At 45.2% G+C, this 26,432-nt stretch overlaps 1 long non-coding RNA gene across 1 annotated transcript; it reads right to left on the reverse strand.

Annotated features, from left to right (window-relative positions):
* Window positions 1–12,536: 12,536 nt before the first annotated feature.
* LOC141111401 (uncharacterized) lies at window positions 12,537–24,530 on the reverse strand. Its single transcript, XR_012236416.1, has 3 exons — window positions 23,710–24,530; window positions 23,449–23,554; window positions 12,537–13,821 (listed from the first exon to the last, which is right to left on the reverse strand). It is a non-coding gene; the product is annotated as an uncharacterized lncRNA (long non-coding RNA).
* Window positions 24,531–26,432: the final 1,902 nt, after the last annotated feature.

Below are 26,432 nucleotides of genomic sequence, written 5' to 3' on the forward strand. Positions count from 1 at the left end.
ACTGAACAACATGTGCCTCCATATCTGGAAGTACTGAGTGTTTTCCAAGACTTCTGGAAATGTTGGGATTCCTAGTTCCCCCTGCTCAAAGTGGTAACTCCTGCCAGCTGCTACATAACTAGAGGACACAGTAGTGATGAAGGCATGAGAAGAAAAGAACTAACTGTGCTCCATCAGGTGGATCCGGTATAAGTGTGTAGGTGACGGTGCTGCGCCTAAGGCCCCTGTAAACCTTTCCAACAAATTGTATGGAAAAGCTGGCACTCAGCTATGGGCTGAACAGTCTTTATTAGATCACAGGATAAAAACACCACAGGACAGTGTTAATGCCAGTTTAAGCCAGAAAAGCCATTAGTCTGGCAGAAACGCGTTAGCACTGTCCTCTGGCGCTTTAATCCCGTGATCGAATAAAGAAGATTGTAGAGCCCATAGACGAGTGCCGGCTTTTACATACAAGTAGTGACGAAGGGGCTAGAGGACTGTACCAGTGACCACAGCGGGGGGGAGCCACTCCTGGAAATGTGTCCATTTCTACAAATGGAAGTTCATGATCTTTACAGCAGGGATTGTCCTCATGGGTGGCGGGAGGGGTGAGAAGTTCAGGGTACATTCTCGGCATGGAGTCTTGGTGCCAGAATGAATGAACTCCTGTGCATGTGCAGGAGTTACGTCTTCCTGTCAAAATGGCAAAAGACCTGGCAACTTGAAGAGATAGGAGAGAAGGTACTAGCACCAACAAGGGATTTTGTGGATGTAGGTCTGTTGCTAGGGAGGTATTTTCAGACTTTAGTTCAGCAAACTTTAATGGCGCTTGGGTGCCGAACCCAAATCCCATTGAAATCAATGGGAGCCAAATCTGTCAAATCAAAAATGAACATTTTCTGGGCTAAAAGGGTTTTTCAAAAAAATATCAGGGGGATGGGCACTGTCTTGAGGAACATATGCCAGTGCAAAATTTTTTTTTTTTTTTTTAAGAAATTTCTTTTGGCAGGGAGCTTTAAGTCTGGTATGGATTTGAGGGGGGTGCCCCATGCAAAAAAAAAAACCCTGTGAGGTTCCCCAGGAATCCTTGTGCAAAAAAACTAAATAAAAAATGCCTCTAAAAATCCATACCAGATCCTTAATCCAAGCATGCAGCCTGGCTGGTCAGGAAAAGGAGAAACGGGGGGCGCATGCGGCTTCCCCATCCTGAACCATACTAAGCCAAATGCCCTCAACATAGGCAAAATGCTTTCCCAGTGAGAACTCGCCTGGTAAAACACCCTGTCCCCATATTTATGAGGACAAAGGCCTCATCCCCATAACCCTGGCCTGGGGCTTGTGGGAATTGGAAGCCCTCTTTATAAATAAGATACCGATACAAAGTGAATGAGTAAGGAGGTACATAGAAACAAAAAAATACATACAAAAAAATTTAACCTAGAAATAACACCCGAATATTTGCCAAGAAAAAAAATTGTCCCTCATTAATCCATCATCAATAACGATGCCGGCTGACAACTAAATTAAAAACTCAACAAACCCGGTACACCCAGCCAATCTGGATGGTTCAGCTTGGCTTATAAAGGAAGAGGTGGGGATAGTAGTGACGGTGTTGAACAAATATGGCCATGGTCATGACTTGGGTTTGGAAGGAATCACTGGCTCGTCCCAAATTAAGACTGGCCATACAAAATTAAAATCTCCTGGCAGTAAAAACAGAAAGTTTATGCACTAGTCCTATATGTTTAGCTGTGTGGCTGAAGTTCTGCTTTCAAATTCTTGTAGGTCCCAGAAAGGAGATTCCATAGGAATCCAAAAAAGTATAGGAAGAAATAACTGCTGCCACGGAACACCACTACTGTAGATCAGTAGCTGTTCTGGTGGAGAACAGGTTGGGAAAAGTGGACAGAGGAAAGTTATATGGAAGGAACTGTACATATCGAGATCACTTCAAGTGAATACATTTCCTGGTGTCTATGAGAAAATTAGTTTTGGGTCGGCTTTGGGGCTTTTTATTTACAATATAACTTTATTTAAGTAAACAAAATCAACATTTATGTTCTCCAGATCTTTATTTGTGTCAACCTTGTGGAACTGACCAGTGGTCACCAATGAAAAGTGAAATCTGTTACAACCTACCTTGGACTGACCCATTGTCCCTCGTTCTTCTGACTCTTGTTACATTGTTGCTCTTAGTGACCATAGCCATAGCCAGTTTATTCGTGATCAATCTAAACACTCCAGTAGTGAAATCGGCAGGAGGGAAGATGTGTCTGGGGATGTTAACGTCTTTAGCGCTCTCTCTTTTCACCTTATACTGCTATTTTGGCAAGCCTGGAATTATCACATGTATGGTGAGGCAACCCGTCTTTGCCGTGAGTTTCACCATCTGCTTTGCTTGCATCGTGGTCCATGCCTTTCAGATCGTGTGTATTTTCAAGATGGCTTCCCATATGCCAAGAGTATACGACATCTGGGTGAAGAAGAATGGCTCAGACGTCTTCATTGCCGTCAGTTCCGCCATTCAGGTTGTGATCTCCGTTGTGTGGATCGTGGTGAAGTCTCCAAGGCCTGTAGCAGATTATTCCACCTTCCCGGATCAGATCATACTAAAATGTTCCGAGGCCGTATCTGTCGGCTCCATCGCTGAAATAATTTTTATTGCTTTCCTCAGCATGATATGTTTTATCTTCTGCTACATGGGGAAAGATTTACCGGAAAACTACAACGAGGCCAAGTGTATCTCATTCAGTTTACTGGTCTACTTCATCTCTTGGATTGGGTTCTTCACCACGTACATCGTCTATCAAGGGAAGTACCTTGCCGTGGTCAACGTTGGCGCCGTGCTCCTCAGCGTTTTTGGAATCCTAGCTGGATACTCCCTCCCACTTCCTCTCTGTCTCTGGGCTCTTCGCCCGCTGCTCTGTTCTACACTTACCACCCTTCATCCCCCCCCCTGTGGTGTATGGGGTTTTTTTTTTTTCTCTCATGTTTGTTCTGTCTTCCTCTTCCCCGTTCCGCTCCCCCTTGTCTGCCTTAGCCCCTGGGTCTCAAGGCTCGGGCATAGCGCACTGACCCCCGGCCCTGGCTGGCAGGTCGATGTCAGTTGATAATCAACACCCTCATAATATATGTTTTATTATGTACATTTATATGAACCTTTTTCTTATGTTTTATGTCCATTTCCCCTGCGTGGGAATTTGTTATCTGGTTTTCCCTTTTACATATTTCAATAAAAATATTGTACCAGAAAATAAAATTTGAAAACTGGGGCTGGAGGAAACTGTGTCATAGAGCAACCAATCATATTCCAGCTGTAGTGTTTTTTTTTTTTTTAGCTTTATTGAATAGCCCAGTATTATTACATATTAGGGTGTTGACATAAAGGGGATAATTTACTAAAACTGGAAAGTGCAAAATCTGGCGCAGCTCTACATGGTAGCCAATCAGCTTCTAACTTCAGCTTGCTCAATTAACTTGCAGTTTACAACTTTCATTGCTGAAGGCTCCCGTTCTCTCAGGGCTGCTTCCCTGAACTTCTGGTGGTCACAGGAATGTGGACAGGGCAGTTTCCAGTAATGCCCCGTACACACGGTCGGACTTTGTTCGGACATTCTGACAACAAAATCCTAGGATTTTTTCCGACGGATGTTGGCTCAAACTTGTCTTGCATACACACGGTCACACAAAGTTGTCGGAAAATCCGATCGTTTTAAACGCGGTGACGTAAAACACGTACGTCGGGACTATAAACGGGGCAGTGGCCAATAGCTTTCATCTCTTTATTTATTCTGAGCATGCGTGGCACTTTGTCCGTCGGATTTGTGTACACACGGTCGGAATTTCCGACAACAAGGTCCTATCACACATTTTCCGTCGGAAAATCCGACCGTGTGTACGGGGCATTAGTCTCTTAGTTTGGAGAAAGGGAGTGGGAGGACGGAGGAGTAGGAGATTGCCTTGCCATTCTAGTCTATCAGGCTGTGTGTTTCTACTGATGCACACAGTGTAGGGAGGCAGATCTTTAGTCGGAGTTGCTCCATACGATTCTGCGAGAGAAAGGAGCCACCCTGAAACAGGCAGTGGTCATGGCACCAGCCTAAACAGGAGCATAAACAAGGAACAATATGGTAAAGACACTGCATATTCAGTGATTAAATCAGCCGCTGCAAGTGCCTAAAACCATAGGGTGTAAACCTGAATAGGGATAATGATATTTTCTGCACACTTGCATTGGTCCAGCTTGGCACAATGCAAGTATACATACTGTATGCAGGGCTGCTGTTAGAAATCATGGGGCCAAGTAAAGCCTTACCTGACAGGGCCCACGCCTTTGGTAAAATATCAGGGGTCTAAACGGACCCCTGATGTCTCATATTTGAGACAGAGAGGTACTGAGGATAGAGATTCCTCTGTCTCTTTCTCTCCCGCCTCAGCTACACTGGAGATAAATAAATGAATAGGGAGCCTCTGAGGCTTTCTGTTCATTCACAAACTGAAGTATAGTAAACACAACTGACTATGCTTCAGTGATGAATGGATACAGGAGCGATTGGTACCGATAGCTCATTATGTTGATTCAGGAAAGGAAGGGGCCAGTAAATAGGGCATATTTACCTCTCCCCACTCTCCATCCTGAAACAATCCCCCCCCCCGTGTGCCTGCATCAGCAGCTAGCAGACGAGGAGAGGAGGGAAGCTGGCAGTGCTGCAAGGAAGGGGGGCCCAGACAGCAGGGTCGTAGGGGAACAAATACTGATCCCCCCGCTGCCAGAGGGAGAAAAAGGAGGCGAAGCTGACAGCGCTGCAGGAGTAGCCACAACTATTGGCAATAAGGCAGTACAGCCGGCCCTTCTGCTCTACAGGTGCCCGGGCCCAGTACAGGAGAGCTGGCTGTACTGCCTTATCAGCGGCCCTGTACATGCGGGTTAACCAGTTGGCCTCTGTGGAAGCTGTAAATCACTGTAGTAGCTCAAGCTACTACAGTGATGATCAAAATCTTCTTGGTGCCATGCCGAGCAGCTGTAAATGTTACTTATTAATAGGAAACCTTAACCTGGGATGATGCACACAATCGCTTAGATAAAATTAATTTCATATCAGAGGTCCTCCCCAGTAGATCAGAGTTCACCCCTTCACGTCAGAGGTTCCCCATCTTATCAGAGGTCTCCCAATCTTATCAGAGGTCCCCCCCCCATCAGATAAGAGTTCACCCCTTCATGTCAGAGGTCTCCCAATCTTATCAGAGCAGAGCCCCCCCCATCAGATAAGAGTTCACCCCTTCATGTCAGAGGTTTCCCATCTTATCAGATGTCTCCCAATCTTATCAGAGGTCCCCCCCCCATCAGATAAGAGTTCACCCCTTCATGTCAGAGGTTCCCCATCTTATCAAAGGTCTCCCAATCTTATCAGAGGCCCCCCCATCAGATAAGAGTTCACCCCTTCATGTCAGAGGTCTCCCATCTTATCAGAGCAGAGCCCCCCCCCCATCAGATAAGAGTTCACCCCTTCATGTCAGAGGTTCCCCATCTTATCAGAGGTCTCCCAATCTTATCAGAACCCCCCACCGTTCACATCAGGAGTCCCTCATCATGTCAGAGGCCCCCCCCCCAACAGATCAGAGTTTACCCCTTCATGTCAAAGGTCTCCCAATCTTATCAGAGGTCCCCCCCCCCATCAGATAAGAGTTAACCCCTTCATGTCAGAGGTTCCCCATCTTATCAGAGGTCTCCCAATCTTATCAGAACCCCCCACCGTTCACATCAGGAGTCCCCCATCATGTCAGAGGCCCCCCCCCCAACAGATCAGAGTTTACCCCTTCATGTCAGAGGATCCCCATCTTATCAAAGGTCTCCCAATCTTTTCAGAGCCCCCCCCCCCCATCAGATAAGAGTTCACCCCTTCATATCAGAGGTCTCTCAATCTTATCAGAACCCCCCACCTTTTACATCAGAAGTTCCCCATCATGTCAGAGCCCCCCCCAACAGATCAGAGTTTACCCCTTCATGTCAGAGGTTCCTCCATCTTATCAACTTATCAGAGGTTCCCCCCCCCATCAGATAAGAGTTCACACCTTCACGTCAGAGATTTCCCATCTTATCAGAACCCCCCACCTTTCACATCAGAAGTCCCTCATCATGTCAGAGGTGCCCCTCAACAGATCAGAGGTTACCCCTTCATGTCAGAGGTTCCTCCATCTTATCAACTTATCAGAGGGCTCCCAATCTTATCAGAGCCCCCCATCAGATAAGAGTTCACACCTTCATGTCAATTTTTTTGTGCATTGAGGTTGATAATCACATCATAGCCCCCCACTTAACACCAGAGGTTCCCCCATCATGTCAGAGCTTCTTCCATCACATCAGGGTCCTCTCATCCATCTCTGATCTGAACCGAATGTCCTGCTCACGGCTCCCCGGGGGAAACCCAAATAGGGTTTGTGAGGGAACAAACAAAATCAACAGAAATTTTTTAAATCGATTGCTAAGTTAAAAGGTTGAAGGTTGGACCCGGATTGATCCAATTTGCTGAGATAGATTTTTATACCTTTTTGGCCATAGTGACAAAAAAAACAAAAATAAAAAAACAACAGATTTTCTTGCATCTTGTGTATCAGTGCTACTCAATCACCCACACAACCTTTTCACTGTTTTTTTTTAACCTATTTAGAGTTACTTTGCTGTTGTTGTTCTGCACTAAATACAGTCTGTGTTGTGTACTATTTCTGAGTATATTGTGTGTTTGATGTGTGTGTATTGACTTTAATGCTGGATAGTTTTTGGCCAACAACAACAACATATCTGTTAATCAGACACTTGCTTATCAACCTCAATGCACAAAAAAATTGTAATAAGTTAATCTGTGGTCATGTTTATTGGAATTCCACCCAGTAGAATCTTGACTATCGCAATGAGCAAAGGGATCAGGGAAACCTTCTTAAACTCAGTATTCTGACCTTATCTGCTGGGCCATCACCTCTGGCAAGGTCTGGGAGCCTTAGCTGTGACAGCTCAAGTGTCCTGGTCCCCATGATGAACGATGTTGGAGTGTGCTATGCTTGACTAGACTGTTGTCCTTACAGACAAGACATCTCCACCTGTCTCTTACTGGTGGGCTCCACATAGAAAAAGGAGGATGTGTCAGCTGGGCACGCCTCTTCTGCATGGCAGAAAGTACCCTTTGCCAGGTGGCCCTGTGCTCCCCTGGTTTGTCAGCAGGCTGATCACACTAGGGGGAGATATAGTACATCCAGAAGCCTTTATGAGATTCAGGCGATAGGTCCTCCTGCTGTGGCTGGTGTTTATTGAGGCAGTTCCTCCAGATACCTTCCTCGCTCCTATTCTTAACCACTTCAATACCGGCACTTTCATCCCCTCCTGCCCAGGCCAATTTTCAGCACTGTCACACTTTGAATGATAGCTGCACGGTCGTGCAACACTGTACCCATATGGCATTTACAGTATCTCACAAGTAAGTACACCCCTCACATTTTTGTAAATATTTTCTTCTATCTTTTCATGTGACAACACTGAAGAAATGACACTTTGCTACAATGTAAAGTAGTGAGTGTACAGCTTGTATAATAGTGTAAATTTGCTGTTCCCTCAAAATAACTCAACACACAGCCATTAATATCTAAACCGCTGGCAACAAAAGTCAGTACACCCCTAAGTGAAAATTTCCAAATTGGGCCCAATTAGCCATTTCCCCTCCCCCGGTGTCATGTGACTTGTTAATGTTACAAGGTCTCAGGTGTGAATGGGGAGCAGGTGTGTTAAATTTGGTGTTATCGCTCTCCCTCTCTCATACTGGTCACTGGAAGTTCAACATGGCACCTCATGGCAAAGAACTCTATGAGGATCTGAAAAAAAGAATTGTTGCTCTACATAAAGATGGCCTAGGCTATAAGAAGATTGCAAAGACCCTGAAACTGAGCTGCAGCACGGTGGCCAAGACCATACAGCAGTTTAACAGGACAGGTTCCACTCAGAACAGGCCTCCCCATGGTCCACCAAAGAAGTTGAGGTCATGTGCTCAGCGTCATATCCAGAGGTTGTCTTTGGCAAATAGACATATGAGTGCTGCCAGCATTGCTGCAGAGGTTGAAGGGGTGGGGGGTCAGCCTGTCAGTGCTCAGACCATACGCCGCACACTGCTTCAAATTGGTCTGCATGGCTGTCATCCCAGAAGGAAGCCTCTTCTAAAGATGATGCACAAGAAAGCCCGTAAACAGTTTGCTAAATACAGAGTAAGGACATGGATTACTGGAACCATGTCCTGTGGTTTGATAAGACCAAGATAAATTTTTTTTGGTTTAGATGGTGTCAAGTGTGTGCGGCGACAACCAGGTGAGGAGGACAAAGACAAGTGTGTCTTGTCTACAGTCAAGCATGGTGGTGGGAGTGTCATGGTCAGGGTATGCATGAGTGCTGCCGGCACTGGGGAGCTACAGATCATTGAGGAAACCATGAATGTCAACATGTACTGTGACATACTGAAGCAGAGCATGATCCCTCCCTTCAGAGACTGGGCCGCAGGGCAGTATTCCAACATGATAACTGCCCCAAACACACCTCCAAGATGACCACTGCCTTGCTAAAGAAGCTGAGGGTAAAGGTGATGAACTGCCCAAGCATGTCTCCAGACCTAAACCCTATTGATCATCTGTGGAACATCCTCAAATTGAAGGTGGAGGAGCACAAGGTCTCTAACATCCACTAGCTCTGTGATGTCGTCATGGAGGAGGGGAAGAGGACTCCAGTGACAACCTGTGAAGCTCTGGTGACCTCCATGCCCAAGAGGGTTAAGGCAGTGCTGGAAAATAATAGTGGCCACACAAAATATTGACACTTTGGGCTCAATTTGGACATTTTCACTTAGGGGTGTACTGTATTTTGGTAGTATTTAATCACCCCTGTTTTTGTTACTTCTTGCTTAATAAATGAAAAAAATAAAAAAATTAAAAAAAAAAAGACTGAAAATTGTGAAAAAAATGCGGTTTTTCTTAATTTCTGTTATACAATTTTGCAAATAAAGAATCTTTCTTCATAAAATTTAGGCCAAACTGTATTCTGCTCCATTTCTTTAGGGGAAAATAACCCAAATCAGTGTATATTATTTAGTCTGTAGTAAGGTTTTAGAGTCCACAAACTATGGTATATATATATATATATATATATATATATATATATCTGAAAATTGATTAGTACTGCGTCATCATATAACGTGTGGTGGTGATCAGGGACACTGACTGGTGACAGTATTGAAGGGAAAAAAAATACGGGTGTCTTTTTTTTTATCATTCTCTTTCTTCGGTCAGTATGAAGGGCTACTCTTACATTTTCTTTTTCTACTAATCCTAAAGGTTATTTGGCGATCTGTTGGTGTAGCATGCTTTTATTGGCATCTTGCTGAGAAATTGTTTGCCTGACTTAGCATTATCTGCTCGACCATGGAAACTTCTTTCTCTTGTTCCAAAGTGTAGGAGTAATGAGGTTTGGTCCTTCTCCTGTAGATCAGATGGTCTGGTCTTTGCTTTTTTTTTTTTTTGGACCTGTTCTTTGATTGTCCAAATTCCTTATTTTGTTATTTTGAGAATTTTAGTAGTAGTCTTTTTTTGGTCGACCACACCTCGTTGTTACTCTTTTTTCAGGTTATGTTGTTTCAACTATTTTGGTGGATTGCTGATGGGTTCCGAGAGACTTGTACCGAGTCAGGCTCAATGTTCCTTAGGTAGCGTCATTATCTTTAGTGGTAGCATCTCTATCACAGTCTGAAGCACCAGGTTTGATCCTCTGGTCTCCCCTTATTCTTGCCAGCTCCCAGTTTGGGCATTGGTCCTTTAGGTACTTTTGTGTTCCATACCATTTCCAATACCTTGTCAAAGGCTGTTGCCCAGTCCTCCATTGGACCAGTTTAGGACATTCCTATTCTTTCTGAATTCCTGTGTCTATTGATGGATGATGGAGAAAATAAGATTTTTGTACTTCCTGCAAAATCTTTTTCTTCAAGTTTATTGAGGGACACAGGTCTCACTCTTCTGTGTCTCTTTCTGATCCGATGTATTGCGTTTTCTCACTCTGTTGACTAGAGGAGGGTTTATACAGGGGCTGGCTTACAACTTTTGTTTGCCAGTGTCCCAGCCTCCTGGAGGTGGCAGTATAAACCTAACTGTTTCAGAATTCCAGCGTCTCTCAAAATATTTAAAGAAAAAGATCTTACGCCAAGTACAAAAATCTTATATAACCACTTCCATACCGAGCCTATTCCGGAACTCCTCTCCTACATGTAAAAATCATAATTGTTTGCTATAAAATTACTCAGAACCCCCAAACATTATATATGTTTTTTTTTCTAGCAGACACCCTAGGGCAGTAATGGCGAACCTTGGCACCCCAGATGTTTTGGAACTACATTTCCCATGATGCTCCACTACACTGCAGAGTGCATAAGCATCATGGGAAATGTAGTTCCAAAACATCTGGGGTGCCAAGGTTCTCCATCACTGGCCTAGGGAATAAAATGGCGGTCGTTGCAACTTTTTATATCACACGGTATTTGCGCAAACATTTTTCAAATGCTTTTTTTTATAAAAAAAATATAAAAGACAAAAGACTGACCTGATGCTTTCCAGCCGAGATCTCCGCTTTGTTTATATCCGCGGCCCGTGCCTCCGACGCTCATAGATATGACTGGTGGCCATCCGGTGGCGGCAGTTTCCTTCTCCGGGTTCCCAATGGCATGGGAGAGCCGGAAAAGCACCAGAGGGTGGCAGGGGGGGGGAATGTCTCCTCCCGCTGCCTGCAAGAACGATTAATCGGCTGAACTGCCACTATGATAGTTCTTACGGTGCACAGAATCGCCAGCTGCAAAAGATGATATCTGAATGATGCCTGCAGCTATCATTCATATATCACCACTGAAAGTCAAGGATGTCATGTGACATCTTTGGGCTGAAAGTGGTTAAAATAGAAAAGCCAATTGTTCATGATGCACAGGGATTACATCTTCAAGTACTGAGGGGAAAAAAAAACACAGCTTTACTGAATTTAAATCTACAGCTAATCATGTATGTGTACAGCCAAATGTCCCCTTAATTTACTCTTAAGGCTCCGTTCACATCTAGGCGTTTTTCTGCTCTAAGCCTCAGCCCTTTAAACGCCCAACAAGACAAATCCCATTCATGTCAGTGGCCTCTGTTCACATCTGAGCGTTTTGTCGTCTAAAACAAGACGCCCATCGCTCAAAGACTGTAATCTTTTTTGGCAGATTACAGGCATTTTACATTGGTGACCTTTTAACTTTGAAACCACTTGTAAAATAGCAACACCTAGATGTGAACGGAGCCTTCACGTCTAAATTTGAAAACCTACGCCGTGTTTTAGGATGCCATTTGCCTCTGTGGAACACCTCCCTATTCCTGCTGCTATGGAACCCAATAGCTTGCGAATATTCACATACATTATGTGGATTTTGTGGAAAGAGGTACAACATATTATATGGAATTGTCACCTACAGCAGTGGACTCCAAACTGCGGCCCTTTGCTTGCCTCTATATGGCCCTTGGGACACTATTCCTCCTACTGACATCAATGATGAGGCACCACTCCTCCCACTGACACCATTAATAGGGCACAATTCTTCTTACCGACACCATAGATGGGGCACTATTCCTCCTGCTAAGACTAATGATGGGGCATTCTTCCTCCCAATGACAACAGGGCACTATTCCTCCCATTGATGCCAACCATGGGGCATTATTCCTCCCATTGATGCCAACCATGGGGCATTATTCCTCCCATTGAAGCCAACCATGGGGCATTATTCCTCCCATTGAAGCCAACCATGGGGCATTATTCCTCCCATTGAAGCCAACCATGGGGTATTCCTCCTATTGAAGCCAACCATGGGGCACCGGATCCTCTTGCTAAAACCAAACAATGGGGCACCATTCCTCCTGTTAAAATCAGCGATAGGGCAGTGTTTACTACCAGGGATGCTGGAACATTTTCTATTCACACCGACCACATTTCAGCTCCCCAAAAGCCTGAAGGACAGTAAACTGGCCCTTTGGTTAAGTCTTGAGACCTCTGATCTACAGCAAAGCAAACTGGCCTATAAAATAGACCATGGTGTCCAGAAATTCTTCAGTATCAGAAGATGCGATGCCGACCACCTTGAAGGAAAATACGATGTTGGGTATGCACTGTTTTCATGCATCCGATTATGGAAAAATGATGTGGAATTTAGTTCACCTGAAGATTTCATCCTCAGATGTTTATTCACGGTCCATGAAGCAGACGTCTCCATAAAGATCCACGTTTCTCTGACATTTGTTAAAGTTTAGAACATTATCACTTATAATCTTTTGTTTCTAAATGTAAGGCTGCGTTTGGATTAACACCTACATCCAATCGCAGCACCCACTGTGTTTTGAACACGATGCAGTAAAAGCGCACAAAACAAGGCTTCCCCGCACTGCGCTCTGGTGTGAAAGGGCCCTTATTGTTTAGACAAAGGTCACACAACGGGTAAATGAAATACACGTACCACTGCTCTGTTCCAGTTTATCGTTTATTAACTCTTGAAACTACATTGTAGAAAGTCTTATTATTGTGGTCATTTCTTTATTACATGAAACATTTTATAAACATACACAGTAAACTGAAAAAATCTGAAAGGCGATTGTGACGTTTACTGCTTTGATGATAGTGAGTTAGACGGACATATTGCAGGGACACTGCATAATCCATGACTGCTTTCTCTTCTATTTATGTTATTACTATTACAATGCACTAAGTCTGGAGCACATTGGAGGACGCCGTCCTTGAATATTAGTCTGGGCACATGGGAAGAGTGCGCCTTCTATGGCTGTATTAGTCTGGGACACAATGGATGAGTGTGCCTCGTTATCTGTATAAGAATCTGGAACACTGGCTGAGTGCGCCTTCTTAACTGTATTATGGGACACATTGGATGAGTGTGCTTTCCTTGACTGGAATAGAATCTGGGACACATTGGACAAGTGCACTTTCCATGACTATTAGTCTGGGACACGTTGGATGAATGTGCCTTCCTTGGTGGGGATAGAATCTGGGACACATGGGATGACTGCGCCCTCCATGACCGCACATCTGGGACACATTGGTTGAGCGTGCCTTCCTTGACCGTGTGTCTGACACATTGGTTGAGCACTCCTTCCTTGACCCTACGTCTGGGACACATTGGTGGAGAGCACCTTCCTTGACCCTACGTCTGGGACACATTGGTGGAGAGCACCTTCCTTGACCCTATGTCTGGGACACATTGGTTGAGCACGCCTTCCTTGACCCTACGTCTGGGACACATTGGTTGAGTGAGTCTTTGACTGTATTAGTTGGAGACAATTTAACACCTCGTTGACTATTAGAATCTGGAACACTGGCTGAGTGTGCCTTCCTAGTGTGGGACACATTGGCTGGGTGCACTTTCTTGACAGTATTAGCCTGGAGCACATTGGCTGGGTGCACCTTCTTGACTGTATTTGCTCTATTTGTAACACTGATGCAATCTGAAGGCCTGATTTTTTTTTTTTTTTTTTTTTATCGTTTTGCATATTATTTTTTTTTTGGTAAGAGCCAGCTGTTTGGGCTCTTTATTTTAAGTGTTATATAAGCTTTTTCAAAAACAGTCTGAAACGTAACAAAAAATAATTTAATAAAACAAAAGGGGATTTGACAAAAAAAAAAACTTAGAGATGTTCGCGGCATTTGAGGTGTTTCTTTCTCTTCATCTTCCCCGAGCCGTAGATTGTGAAGTCATAGTCTGAGATGACGTAGGGAATCTCCCCATTAATTCCAGGCTGGAAAACAAGAGAGAAGAGAAATGCTTAGATAAGAAATCTTAAAGCGGCTACTGAACAATAAAAAAAAAAAAAGGGAGCTGATGTAACGGGTTCCAGCTCCAGAAAGAGAACTATTACAGAGAAAACTGTCAAAATACCTGTGTGAGAAGCCTCAGGCTAAAGCTGGCATTCTTCAATTCCTGAGCAGCACACTAATCGGACCTCTAGGTGTCGCTGAAGGTCCCTCCCTGGAACTAGCACAGGCAGGCTGATTGCCAAAAAGCACAAGCATTTTCCTATGGATTCCGGAAAAACACCGCCAACCCTCAAACATGAACACAGCCTCTTACTTCGTATTGCTCTGGGACCCTTTCCATACTCATTTGGAATGGTCATACAACAATTATTCCTTTACTTGGTCATACTTACTTTTTTTTTTTCTTCTATATTAGATCAGGGTTCTAAACAAAAAAGGGCCATTTTACTGTCCTTCAGACTTTAGAGGGGCCAGACTATGGCTGAGAGTAGAAAAGGCCCCATTGAGGGCGGGAAGGACGCGGTACCCCCCCCATCATCATGTGCACTAGCGGGCAGAACAGGGCACCCCCCCAATGGGGGCGTTGGCGGGAGAACAAGGTGCCCCCCATAGTGGTCGTCAGCAGGAAGAACAAAGCACCCCCCCTCCCGGGCATCAGCGGGAAGAACAAGGCTGCCCCCCCTCCCGGGCATCAGCAGGAAGAACAAGGCCGCCCCCCCCCAAGCGTCAGCGGGAAGAACAACCTGCGCACCCTCCCCCCATCGTGGATGTCAGCGGGAGGAAGCAAGCAGCAAAGGGCTGAATCTGGCCCCTGGGCCACAGTTTGGAGATGAGTGAACTACACCATAAATGTCATGATAGTCACCTGACTGCACTTTTACTATATTACATTACTAAGCACTCTGATAATTCCCTTAGAGGAGACCATGGATTGCAGAAGAATCTCTGAAGAATAAATGGAGACACGCTCGTTTACTTCGCTCTCCCTAAACACATCCATTCATTTAAGGATTTGAACTCGGTTGAATGTGACTTTGCCTCAAAAGAACGCAATCTACAAGATGTCTCCTGCAAATGTATAAAGCCCTAAACATTGCAAGTCTGTTTTCCGGTTATTTGCTACAGTGGGAAAAAGATTTCAGCACAAATATTACTGATGACCAAAAAAAAACAATTATACTACAGCTATCACATGCTTCCTCTAAAAAATATGTTTTTTTTAAATTCCATACATTATGGCACTGCACTTTACTCCAGGCTTATTGGGATATATTCTTCCCATCATCGAAAAAGATTCAGGGCTCAACAGACCCCAGGAATTCTTGGTGTATGTTTCATTGTACAGGTGAACCAATATGCCAACGTAAAACATTATACTCGGTCTACTATCCTCCACCTCGTCGTCTTTACAATATACTGAATACTTTTTGTCACAATAAGTTATTATTTATTAACCACTTCCCGCCCGCCCTATAGCGGATTGACGTCCGGGAAGTGGTTGTGTTATCCTGACTGGACGTCATATGACGTCCAGCAGGATAACATGCCGCAGCGCGCCCCCGGGGGCACGCATCGCGGCGATCGGTGGAGCGGTGTGTCAGTCTGACACACCGCTACACGGATCTTGGTAAAAAGCCTCCGGCGGAGGCTCTTTACCACGTGATCAGCCGTGTCCAATCACGGCTGATCACGCTGTCAATAGGAAGAGCCGTTGATCGGCTCTTCCTCACTCGTGTCTGACAGACGCGATTAGAGGAGAGCCGATCGGCGGTTCTCCTGGCAGGGGGGGTCTGTGCTGATTGTTTATCAGCGCAGCCCCCCCTCAGATCACCACACTGGACCACCAGGGATCGCCACTAGGACCACCAGGGAAGGGGCAACATGTGGATGGCCAGGTATGTACCCCATGGCCATCCACATGTGCCCAGTCAGTGCCAATCAGTGCCCACAAATGGGCACTGATTGCCACCATTATGTTGCAGTGATGCCCAACAATGCCACCCTTAGGGGCATCACTGCAAACAACCAGTGCCGTCAGTGCCACCCATCAGTGTCCATTCATTCCACCTGTCAGTGCCCATCCGTGCCCATCAGTGCCCATCTATCAGTGCCCATCCATGCCCATCTGTGCCAACTATCAGTGCCACCCATAAGTAACCATCAGTGCCGCCTATGAGTGCCCATCAGTGCCACCTATGAGTGCCCATCAGTGCCACCTATGAGTGCCCATCAGTGCCACCTATGAGTGCCCATCAGTGCCACCTATGAGTGCCCATCAGTGCCACCTATGAGTGCCACCTATCAGTGCCCATCAGTGCCGCCTATCAGTGCCCATCAGTGCCCGTCAGTGCCACCTCATCAGTGCCACCTCATTGGTGCCACCTCATCGGTGCCCATCAGTGCCGCCGTATCAGTGCCAGTCAGTGCCCGTCAGTGCAGCCATATCAGTGCCCGTCGTTGAAGAAGAAAACGTACTTATTTACAAAAAAATTTTAACAGAAACAAAGAAAAACTTGTTTTTTTTCAAAATTTTCGGTCTTTTTTTATTTGTTGCGCAAAAAATAAAAACCGCAGAGGTGATCAAATACCACCAAAAGAAAGTTCTATTTGTGGGAACAAAATGATAAAAAATTTGTTTGGGTACAGTGTAGCATGACTGCGCAATTGTCATTCAAATTGCGACAGCGCTGAAAGCTGAAAATTGGTCTGGGCGGGAAGGTGTCTAAGTGCCTGGTATTGAAGTGGTTAAGGTACTTATATAGCGCCGTCAATTTACGCAGCGCTTTACATATACATTGTACATTCACATCGGTCCCTACCCTGAAGGAGCTTACAATCTAAGGTCCCTAAACTCACATTCATATACTGGGGCCAATTTGTAGACAGAAGCCAATTAACCTACCAGCATGTCTTTGTAGTGTGGGAGGAAACCGGAGTACCCGGAGGAAACCCACGCAGGCACAGGGAGAACATGCAAACTCCAGGCAGTGTCGTGATTGGGATTCGGACCAGCGACCCTTTTTGCTGCTAGGCGAGAGCGCTAACCACTACACCACTGTGCCGCCTAAGTTCAAGTATATTACATGCATTGTTGTATTAGACAGGAATCGGCGAGGCTGACCACATTCCCTCATTTTCATGGATCTTGGATCTATCTAGGTGATGCACCTTACCAGACTGACAAACAAAAGGTTACGCCATATATGGTCATGTTTGCACGTTTCTGCACCTTGTGCTGCCATTTTCTATTTCATGTATGTTACGCTTAGGCTTGGTTCATACGACTTAGAGCACCACTTTGCCTGGAGACTTCGAAGCAGGGAATATCTGTGTAATCTTCCTGTAATGTCAGATCCAGATCACATCAATCAAGATGAGGATCCGACTTAGCGGCAACTTCCATTAAAGTCTAAGGGCACAAGTCATATAGAAGTTGTCCTAAAGTAGTACAGGAACCTTTTCTAAAGTCAGAGCGACTTCAGTAGTGCTAATTAAGGCTAATCTCATTGACCAACATTGGATTTCACATGTTATACGGCTTGGGGGTCTCACATCGGATCCTAAGTCACAGGAGCGTGAACCGAGCCTTACATGTATGTTATTCTAATTACAAAAAATAAGAAGAATGATAATCCCTCTCTGACATTCACATTGATACCTCAAGTGTGGTGAAATCACTGTGTGTACACATATGCATGTGGAACCTACATGTATACATTTGCACGTGAGCATGGGGAGATGGGTGCTTTAAAAATGTTTTTACATAGTTACTCTGGTAAAAAAAAAAAAAAAAAAGACACAAGTCCAATCCAATTCAAACAATAGAAGGGAAAATAAAATTATACAATCCTATACCCACAGTTGATCCAGAGGAAGGCAAAAAAAAAAAACCCCCAAAAAAACAACCCCTAAAAACGCCTCTAAAAGCATGATCCAATTTGCTACAGCAGGAGAACAAATTTCTCCCCAATCCCCCAGGGGGTAATCAGATTTTCCCTGGATCAGCTTTACCTATAAATGTCAGTACCCAGTAATATGTACATTTAGGAAAGTATCCAGGCCTTTCTTAAAGCAATCTACTGAGTTGGCCAAAACCACCACTGGTCTATTCCACATTTTCACATCTCTTACTGTGAAGAAACCTTTCCATATTTGGAGCTTAAACCTCTTCCCTTACTGCATGGTGTCAGTTTGTGACAGTTACTGTGGTGGGACAGTTAGTGTTAGGCCCCCTTTAGGTCTAGGGTACCCCCCTAACAAAGTTTTAACCCCTTGATCACCCCCCGTCACCAGTGTCATTAAGCGATCATTTTTCTGATCGCTGTATTAGTGTCGCTGGTGACGCTAGTTAGGGACGTAAATATTTACGTTCGCCGTCAGCGTTTTATAGCGACAGGGACCCCCATATACTATCTAATAAATGTTTTAACCCCTTGATTGCCCCATAGTTAACTCTTTCACCACTGATCACCGTATAACGGTAAAGGTTTAGCCCCCTGATCGCCCGGCGGTGATATGCGTCGCCCCAGGCAGCGTCAGATTAGCGCCAGTACCGCTAACACTCACGCACGCAGCATACGCCTCCCTTAGTGGTAAAGTATCTGAACGGATCAATATCTGATCCGATCAGATCTATACTAGCGTCCCCAGCAGTTTAGGGTTCCCAAAAACGCAGTGTTAGCGGGATCAGCCCAGATACCTGCTAGCACCTGCGTTTTGCCCCGCCGCCCGGCCCAGCCCACCCAAGTGCAGTATCAATCGATCACTGTCACTTACAAAACACTAAACACATAACTGCAGCGTTTGCAGAGTCAGGCCTGATCCCTGCAATCGCTAACAGTTTTTTTGGTAGCATTTTGGTGAACTGGCAAGCACCAGCCCCAGGCAGCGTCAGATTAGCGCCAGTACCGCTAACACCCACGCACGCAGCGTACACCTCCCTTAGTGGTATAGTATCTGATCGGATCAATATCTGATCCGATCAGATCTATACTGGCGTCCCCAGCAGTTTAGGGTTCCCAAAAACGCAGTGTTAGTGGGATCAGCCCAGATACCTGCTAGCACCCGCGTTTTGCCCCTCCGCCTGGCCCAGCCCAGCCCACCCAAGTGCAGTATCGATCGATCACTGTCACTAACAAAACACTAAACACATAACTGCAGCGTTCGCAGAGTCAGGCCTGATCCCTGCGATCGCTAACAGTTTTTTTTAGTAGCGTTTTGGTGAACTGGCAAGCACCAGCGGCCTAGTACACCCCGGTCGAGGTCAAACCAGCACTGCAGTAACACTTGGTGACGTGGCGAGTCCCATAAGTGCAGTTCAAGCTGGTGAGGTGGCAAGCACAAGTAGTGTCCCGCTGCCACCAAGATGACAAACACAGGCCCGTCGTGCCCAGAGTGCCCTTTCTGCTGCATTCGCCAATCCTAATTGGGAACCCACCACTTCTGCAGCGCCCGTACTTCCCCCATTCACATCCCCAACCAAATGCAGTCGGCTGCATGAGAGGCATTTTCTTTATGTCCTCCCGAGTACCCCTACCCAACGAACCCCCCCAAAAAAAGATGTGTCTGCAGCAAGCGCGGATATAGGCGTGACACCCGCTATTATTGTCCCTCCTGTCCTGACAATCCTGGTCTTTGCATTGGTGAATGTTTTGAACGTTACCATTCACTAGTTGAGTATTAGCGTAGGGTACAGCATTGCACAGACTAGGCACACTTTCACAGGGTCTCCCAAGATGCCATCGCATTTTGAGAGACCCGAACCTGGAACCGGTTACAGTTATAAAAAAAAAAAAAAATATTATATATATATATATATATATATATATATATATATATATATATATATATATATATATATATATATATATATATATAATAGTTGTTTTATTGTGCTCTCTCTATTGTTCTGCTCGTTTTTTACTGTATTCTATTCTGCAATGTTTTGTTATTATGTTTTATCATGTTTGCTTTTCAGGTATGCAATTTTTTTATACTTTACCGTTTACTGTGTTTTATTGTTAACCATTTTTTTGTCTTCAGGTACGCCATTCACGACTGAGTGGTTATACCAGAATGATGCCTGCAGGTTTAGGTATCATCTTGGTAGTATTCTTTTCAGCCCAGCCAGCGGTCGGCTTTCATGTAAAAGCAATCCTAGCAGCTAATTACCCTCTAGACTGCTTTTACAACCCCCACCGTCTTCCGTGTTTTTCTCTGGCTCTCCTGTCTCAACAGGGAACCTGAGAATGCAGCCGGTGATTCAGCCAGCTGACCATAGAGCTGATCAGAGACCAGAGTGGCTCCAAACATCTCTATGGCCTAAGAAACCGGAAGCTACGAGCATTTCATGACTTAGATTTCGCCGGATGTAAACAGCGCCATTGGGAAATTGGGAAAGCATTTTATCACACCGATCTTGGTGTGGTCAGATGCTTTGAGGGCAGAGGAGAGATCTAGGGTCTAATAGACCCCAATTTTTTCAAAAAAAGAGTACCTATCACTACATATTGCTATCATAGGGGATATTTACATTCCCTGAAATAACAATAAAAATGATAAAAAAAAAAAAAAAAAGAAAGGAACAGTTTAAAAATAAGAAAATAACGCAATCGTCGGTCTGGCGTCAAATGTAAACAGCAATTGCACCATGCATATGAGGTATCACCGCGAACGTCAGATCGAGGGCAGTAATTTTAGCAGTAGACCTCCTCTGTAAATCTAAAGCGGTAACCTGTAAAGGCTTTTAAAAATGTATTTAGTTTGTCGCCACTGCACGTTTGTGCGCAATTTTAAAGCATGTCATGTTTGGTATCCATGTACTCGGCCTAAGATCATCTTTTTTATTTTATCAAACATTTGGGCAATATAGTGTGTTTTAGTGCATTAAAATTTAAAAAAAAAAGTGTGTTTTTTCCCCAAAAAATGCGTTTGAAAAATCGCCGCGCAAATACTGTGTGAAAAAAAAAAATGAAACACCCACCATTTTAATCTGTGGGGCATTTGCTTTAAAAAAAATATATAATGTTTGGGGGTTCAAAGTAATTTTCTTGCAAAAAAAATAATTTTTTCATGTAAACAAAAAGTGTCAGAAAGGGCTTTGTCTTCAAGTGGTTAGAAGAGTGGGTGATGTGTGACATAAGCTTCTAAATGTTGTGCATAAAATGCCAGGACTGTTCAAAACCCCCCCAAATGACCCCATTTTGGAAAGTAGACACCCCAAGCTATTTGCTGAGAGGCATGTCGAGTCCATGGAATATTTTATATTGTGACACAAGTTGGGGGAAAAAGACAAATTTTTTTTTTTTTTGCACAAAGTTGTCACTAAATGATATATTGCTCAAACATGCCATGGGAATATGTGAAATTACACCCCAAAATACATTCTGCTGCTTCTCCTGAGTACGGGGATACCACATGTGTGGGACTTTTTGGGAGCCTAGCCGCGTACGGGACCCCGAAAACCAAGCACCGCCTTCAGGCTTTCTAAGGCCGTAAATTTTTGATTTCACTCTTCACTGCCTATCACAGTTTCGGAGGCCATGGAATGCCCAGGTGGCACAAAACCCCCCCAAATGACCCCATTTGGAAAGTAAACACCCCAAGCTATTTGCTGAGAGGTATAGTGAGGATTTTGCAGACCTCACTTTGTCACAAAGTTTTGAAAATGTTTTTTCTTGTCTTTCTTCATTTTCAAAAACAAATGAGAGCTGCAAAATACTCACCATGCCTCTCAGCAAATAGCTTGGGGTGTCTACTTTCCAAAATGGGGTCATTTGGGGGGGTTTGTACTGCCCTGCCATTTTAGCACCTCAAGAAATGACATAGGCAGTCAAACTAAAAGCTGTGTAAATTCCAGAAAATGTACCCTAGTTTGTAGACGCTATAACTTTTGCGCAAACCAATAAATATACACTTATTGACATTTTTATTACCAAAGACATGTGGCCAAATACATTTTGGCCTAAATGTATGACTAAAATTGAGGTTATTGGATTTTTTTTTTTATAACAAAAAGTAGAAAATATCTTTTTTTTTTTTCAAAATGTTCGGTCTTTTTCCGTTTATAGCGCAAAAAATAAAAATGGCAGAGGTGATCAAATAACATCAAAAAAAAGCTCTATTTGTGGGAAGAAAAGGACGCAAATTTCGTTTGGGTACAGCATTGCATGACCGCGCAATTAGCAGTTAAAGCGACGCAGTGCCAAATTGGAAAAAGTCCTCTGGTCCTTAGGCAGCCAAATGGCCCAGGGCTGAAGTGGTTAAAGCAACAAAGTGGATAAAAAAAATAAAAATTTAAGACCGTGTAAAAAAAGAAACAAAAAAAGTTGGGAAAAAAAATTTCAATCGCCCTCTCTCCCCATTCTTACATGTAAAATTGTGATCATACCACACATAAGGTATCGCCGCAAATGTCAGAGCAATCATTTTAGCTCTAGACCTCCCAACACTAAACTGGTAACCTGTAAAGGCTTTTTTCGTTAATCAAGATTTTTAGGTATCGCAGTTTGGCGCCACTCTGTGGGTGCACGCAATTTAAAAGTGTGACATGTTTGGCATCTATTTACTCAGCTCAAATACCGTGACACAAAAAAAAAAAACTGCATCACCCTTTTTTTTTTCTCTAGGGTCTCTGCTACATACTCCATCTATACATACATACACACACACACACACACTTTTTCATTTTGTTTAGGGGGGTTCCAAGTAATTTTCTAGCAAAGAAAATACAGATTTTATCTTGTAGGAGAGGGATATGCAATTAGCGGACCTCCTGCTGTTGCAAAACTACAAGTCCCAACATGCTCTGCCTCTGGGTGTCTTGCTATGCCTCATGGGACTTGTAGTTCTGTAACAGCTGGAGGTCCTCTAATTGAAAAATGTCAGAATTGGCCTTGGTGGGAACTGGTTAAGCAACTACAGCAGAGATGAGTCAAGTCACTAGCCAGGCTGTACAGTGTGGGGGGGGGGGCGGTGTTAATCTCAGAACTGGATGGACAGAAAATCAAATCCTCTCATTTGTGCATTCCATCTTGAGATGTCTGCCAGTTCAAAACACTGAATTGCATCAAGTTTAGGTAATGACACTCAAGCTGGCCATAGATGGATTAACATTTGGCCGGTTCAGTAGGGTCCAGCTGAATTTCGATCAATCTATGGCCATTCCTGCTTGAACGATTGACCTCTGTCAAAGGGGAATGTAGGAAAGCGATTGTTAATCAGCAGCCTCTGATCAATGTATTCTGACAGGGAAGTCGTCGTCCCCGCCCCCGCTGTCAGAATACAATGGTACAGCGGGGAAGATTCCTCCATCCACCTCACTTGTATGGATGGAGGAATCTTTTCTTTGATCAGCCCAGAATAAATTGCATCTACTTATCTCATTTATCATCAGAATGACATAATGTGCTGGCACTGCTCTACTTCTGTCTGAATTGTGAGAGAAAGAGAAAGACAGAACGAAAAAGGAAAGCGAGAGATGTGGGAGAGAGAAAAGAAAAAAAAAAAAAGAAAAAAAGAGAAAGATTTAGAAAAAAAAAAAAAAGTGCTGTAGGACAGAGCAGGGAGAGAGAGTGCAAAGTGTTATTTACCAGGATCTCTATACTGACCTCGTAAGGCACGAAGCTGTTAAGAGGAATGATCTGCTCAAACTGCTGCAACTTGCCAATGTAGCCCAACATGCCGAGATCTCTCAGGATCCACCCGTGACAACGTCTGAAAGGGAAAAAATAAAGCTGAGAAAATTTTTTTTTAAAAAGATGGCTTATACAGCACTTCCTGGGACTTGTAGTCAGGGAGGGGGGGGGGGGACTCGTAGTCAGGGAGGGTGGGACGCTGGGACTTGTAGTCCTCCTCCGGGGGAGACACACCTGTCCGGGGCCCAGTAGCAGGACACACACTCCCTCCTCGGCCAGCACGGCGGACATGGAGGGGGTCGGGCTCTCCTGGGAGGTGGATGGCCGGTGTTCTGCCATATAGTGTCCTCGTATCAGATAGTGTCCGCCTCGTACTGCGCAGGCGCAGCGCCTGCGCAGTACGGAGGAGCAGGAGATGCCGAAAATGCCCGAAGTTGATCAGCTGACCATCAGCTGTACACGGCGCTCGGGCACCTGTTAGCGATGGCAGTGTAAGAGGGCCCCTCGCGGGCTCGCTTCGCTCGCCACGCTTCGGGCACGGCCTCGCTGCGCTCGGCAAATATTTATTCTAACTCTATGTCCACTTGGATAGTAGGGAATGATCCTGGACATAGGGTAAGAATAAATGCGCAGGCGCCGTGTACAGCTGACGATCAGCTGTTGAACTTCGGAGACTTTCGGCGTCTCTTTTGTCCTCCGTACTGCGCCTGCGCAGTACAGGGAGGACACTATATGATAGGGGACTGAATTCGATAAGACACCGGGACTCGGCGCTCTCCGGGCCGCTCATCTTCTTCCTTCTCTTCGCTCCGGTATGCCGAGCCCCCTGTGATCGGCTCTTCCCCGGGCGGACCTTCAGGACGGCCCCGGACCGGGCGGGGAACATCCGGGGAACATCCGGGAATCCATCTCTCTCTCTCTCTCTCTCTGTCTGTCTGAGGAAATGACAGGAGACGCTCGGCGCTTTCCCGCTCCTCCTGTACGGCACCCAGACCCGCCCCTCCGCGCCAGCGTCCGGACGTACAACGCAGCGTGTGTCCGGGTCACATGACCCGGAAATAGCGCCACAGACTGGAGCTCCAGTCTACAGCCCGATATTGGATCTCGCGAGATCTCCTGCCAGGTGACCTTCAGGAGTCCCACAGGGCGTCCGGCCGCTGACCGCCATCTTGGTTGTGGCAAACTGTATGTTGAAATCCCCGCTATCTCGGCCGCTGTACCGGGAATGTTATCCTCTTACAGGATACATCTATCCCTGCTCTGGTCTACCAGCCCGCAGGAAAGGAGCCTGGCTGCGGGTTTAACGTGGACGGTGGACAACGGGCGCCATCTTGGTTGTGGCAGCCATGTTGGCATTAGTAGCAAATCTCTGAGGAGGAGGATATTTTTTTTTAATTATTAAACTAAAGTGAAGGGCCATGGAGGTGTTCAGTGTAACATTACAACATTTCCAGGGTCTGTTTACAGCTGAGGAGGGGCTCACTTTTGTTGCCAGCAGTTTAGACATTAACCACTTCCCTACCAGGCCAATTCTGACATTTCTCTCCTACATGTAAAAAATCATTTTTTTGCTAGAAAATTACATAGAACCCCAAACATTATATATGTTTTTTTTTTTTTTTTTTTTTAGCAAAGACTCTAGAGAATATAATGGCGGTTGTTGCAAAAAAAAGTTTTGTGTTTTTATTAAAAAAAATTAAAACAGTAAAGTTAGCCCAATGTTTTTGCATATTGTGAAAAATGAAGTTACGCCGAGTAAATAGATACCTAACATGTCACGCTTCAAAATTGCACACGCTCGTGGAATGGCGCCAATGTTGGGTACTTAAAAATCCCCATAGGCGACGCTTGAAATTTTTTTACTGGTTACATGTTTTGAGTTACAGAGGAGGTCTAGTGATGAAATGATTGCTCTCGCTCCAACGTTCGCGGCGCTACCTCACATGTGTGGTTTGAACACCGTTTTCATATATGTGCGGGACTTACGTATGCGTTCGCTTCTGCGTGCGAGCTCACGGGGACAGGGGCGCTTTAAAAAAAAAAAAATTTATTGTTAACCAGTTGCCAACCACCGCACGACGATGTACGTCGGCAGAGCGGCACGGGCAGGCAAAAGGGCTTACCTGTACGTCCTTGCCTGCCCGCGGGTGGGGGGTCCGATCGGACCCCCCCCCCCGGTGCCTGCAGCGGTCGGCAAATCCTCCCCGGCGATCGGTGGTGAGGGGGAGGCCATCCATTCGTGGCCCCCCCCCTCGCGATCGCTCCCAGCCAATGGGATCATTTCCCTGCCTCTGTATTGTACACAGAGGCAGAGGAAATGATGTCATCTCTCCTCGGCTCGGCATTTTCCGTTCCGGCGCCGAGGAGAGAAGACTTCAATGTGAGTTACACACACACTACACACACAGTAGAACACGCCAGGCACACAATACACCCCCCGATCCCCCCCAATCCCCCCCCCTGTCACAAACTGACACCAAGCAGGTTTTTTTTTTTTTTTCTGATTACTGTATTGGTGTCAGTTAGTGACAGTTAGAAGTGGTAGGGCAGTTAGTGTTAGGCCCCCTGTAGGTCTAGGGTACCCCCCTAACCCCCCCTAATAAAGTTTTAACCCCTTGATCACCCCCCGTCGCCAGTGTCGCTAAGCGATCATTTTTCTGAACGCTGTATTAGTGTCACTGGTGACGCTAGTTAGGGAGGTAAATATTTAGGTTCGCCGTCAGCGTTTTATAGCGACAGGGACCCCCATATACTACCGAATAAATGTTTTAACCCCTTGATTGCCCCCTAGTTAACCCTTTCACCACTGATCACTGTATAACCGTTGCGGGTGACGCTGGTTAGTTCATTTATTTTTTATAGTGTCAGGGCACCCGCCGTTTATCACCGAATAAAGGTTTAGCCCCCTGATCACCCGGCGGTGATATGCGTCGCCCCAGGCAGCGTCAGAATAGCGC

The sequence above is a fragment of the Aquarana catesbeiana genome, linkage group LG10 (genome assembly GCF_042186555.1).
Source record: "Aquarana catesbeiana isolate 2022-GZ linkage group LG10, ASM4218655v1, whole genome shotgun sequence".
NCBI classification, from domain to species: domain Eukaryota; kingdom Metazoa; phylum Chordata; class Amphibia; order Anura; family Ranidae; genus Aquarana; species Aquarana catesbeiana.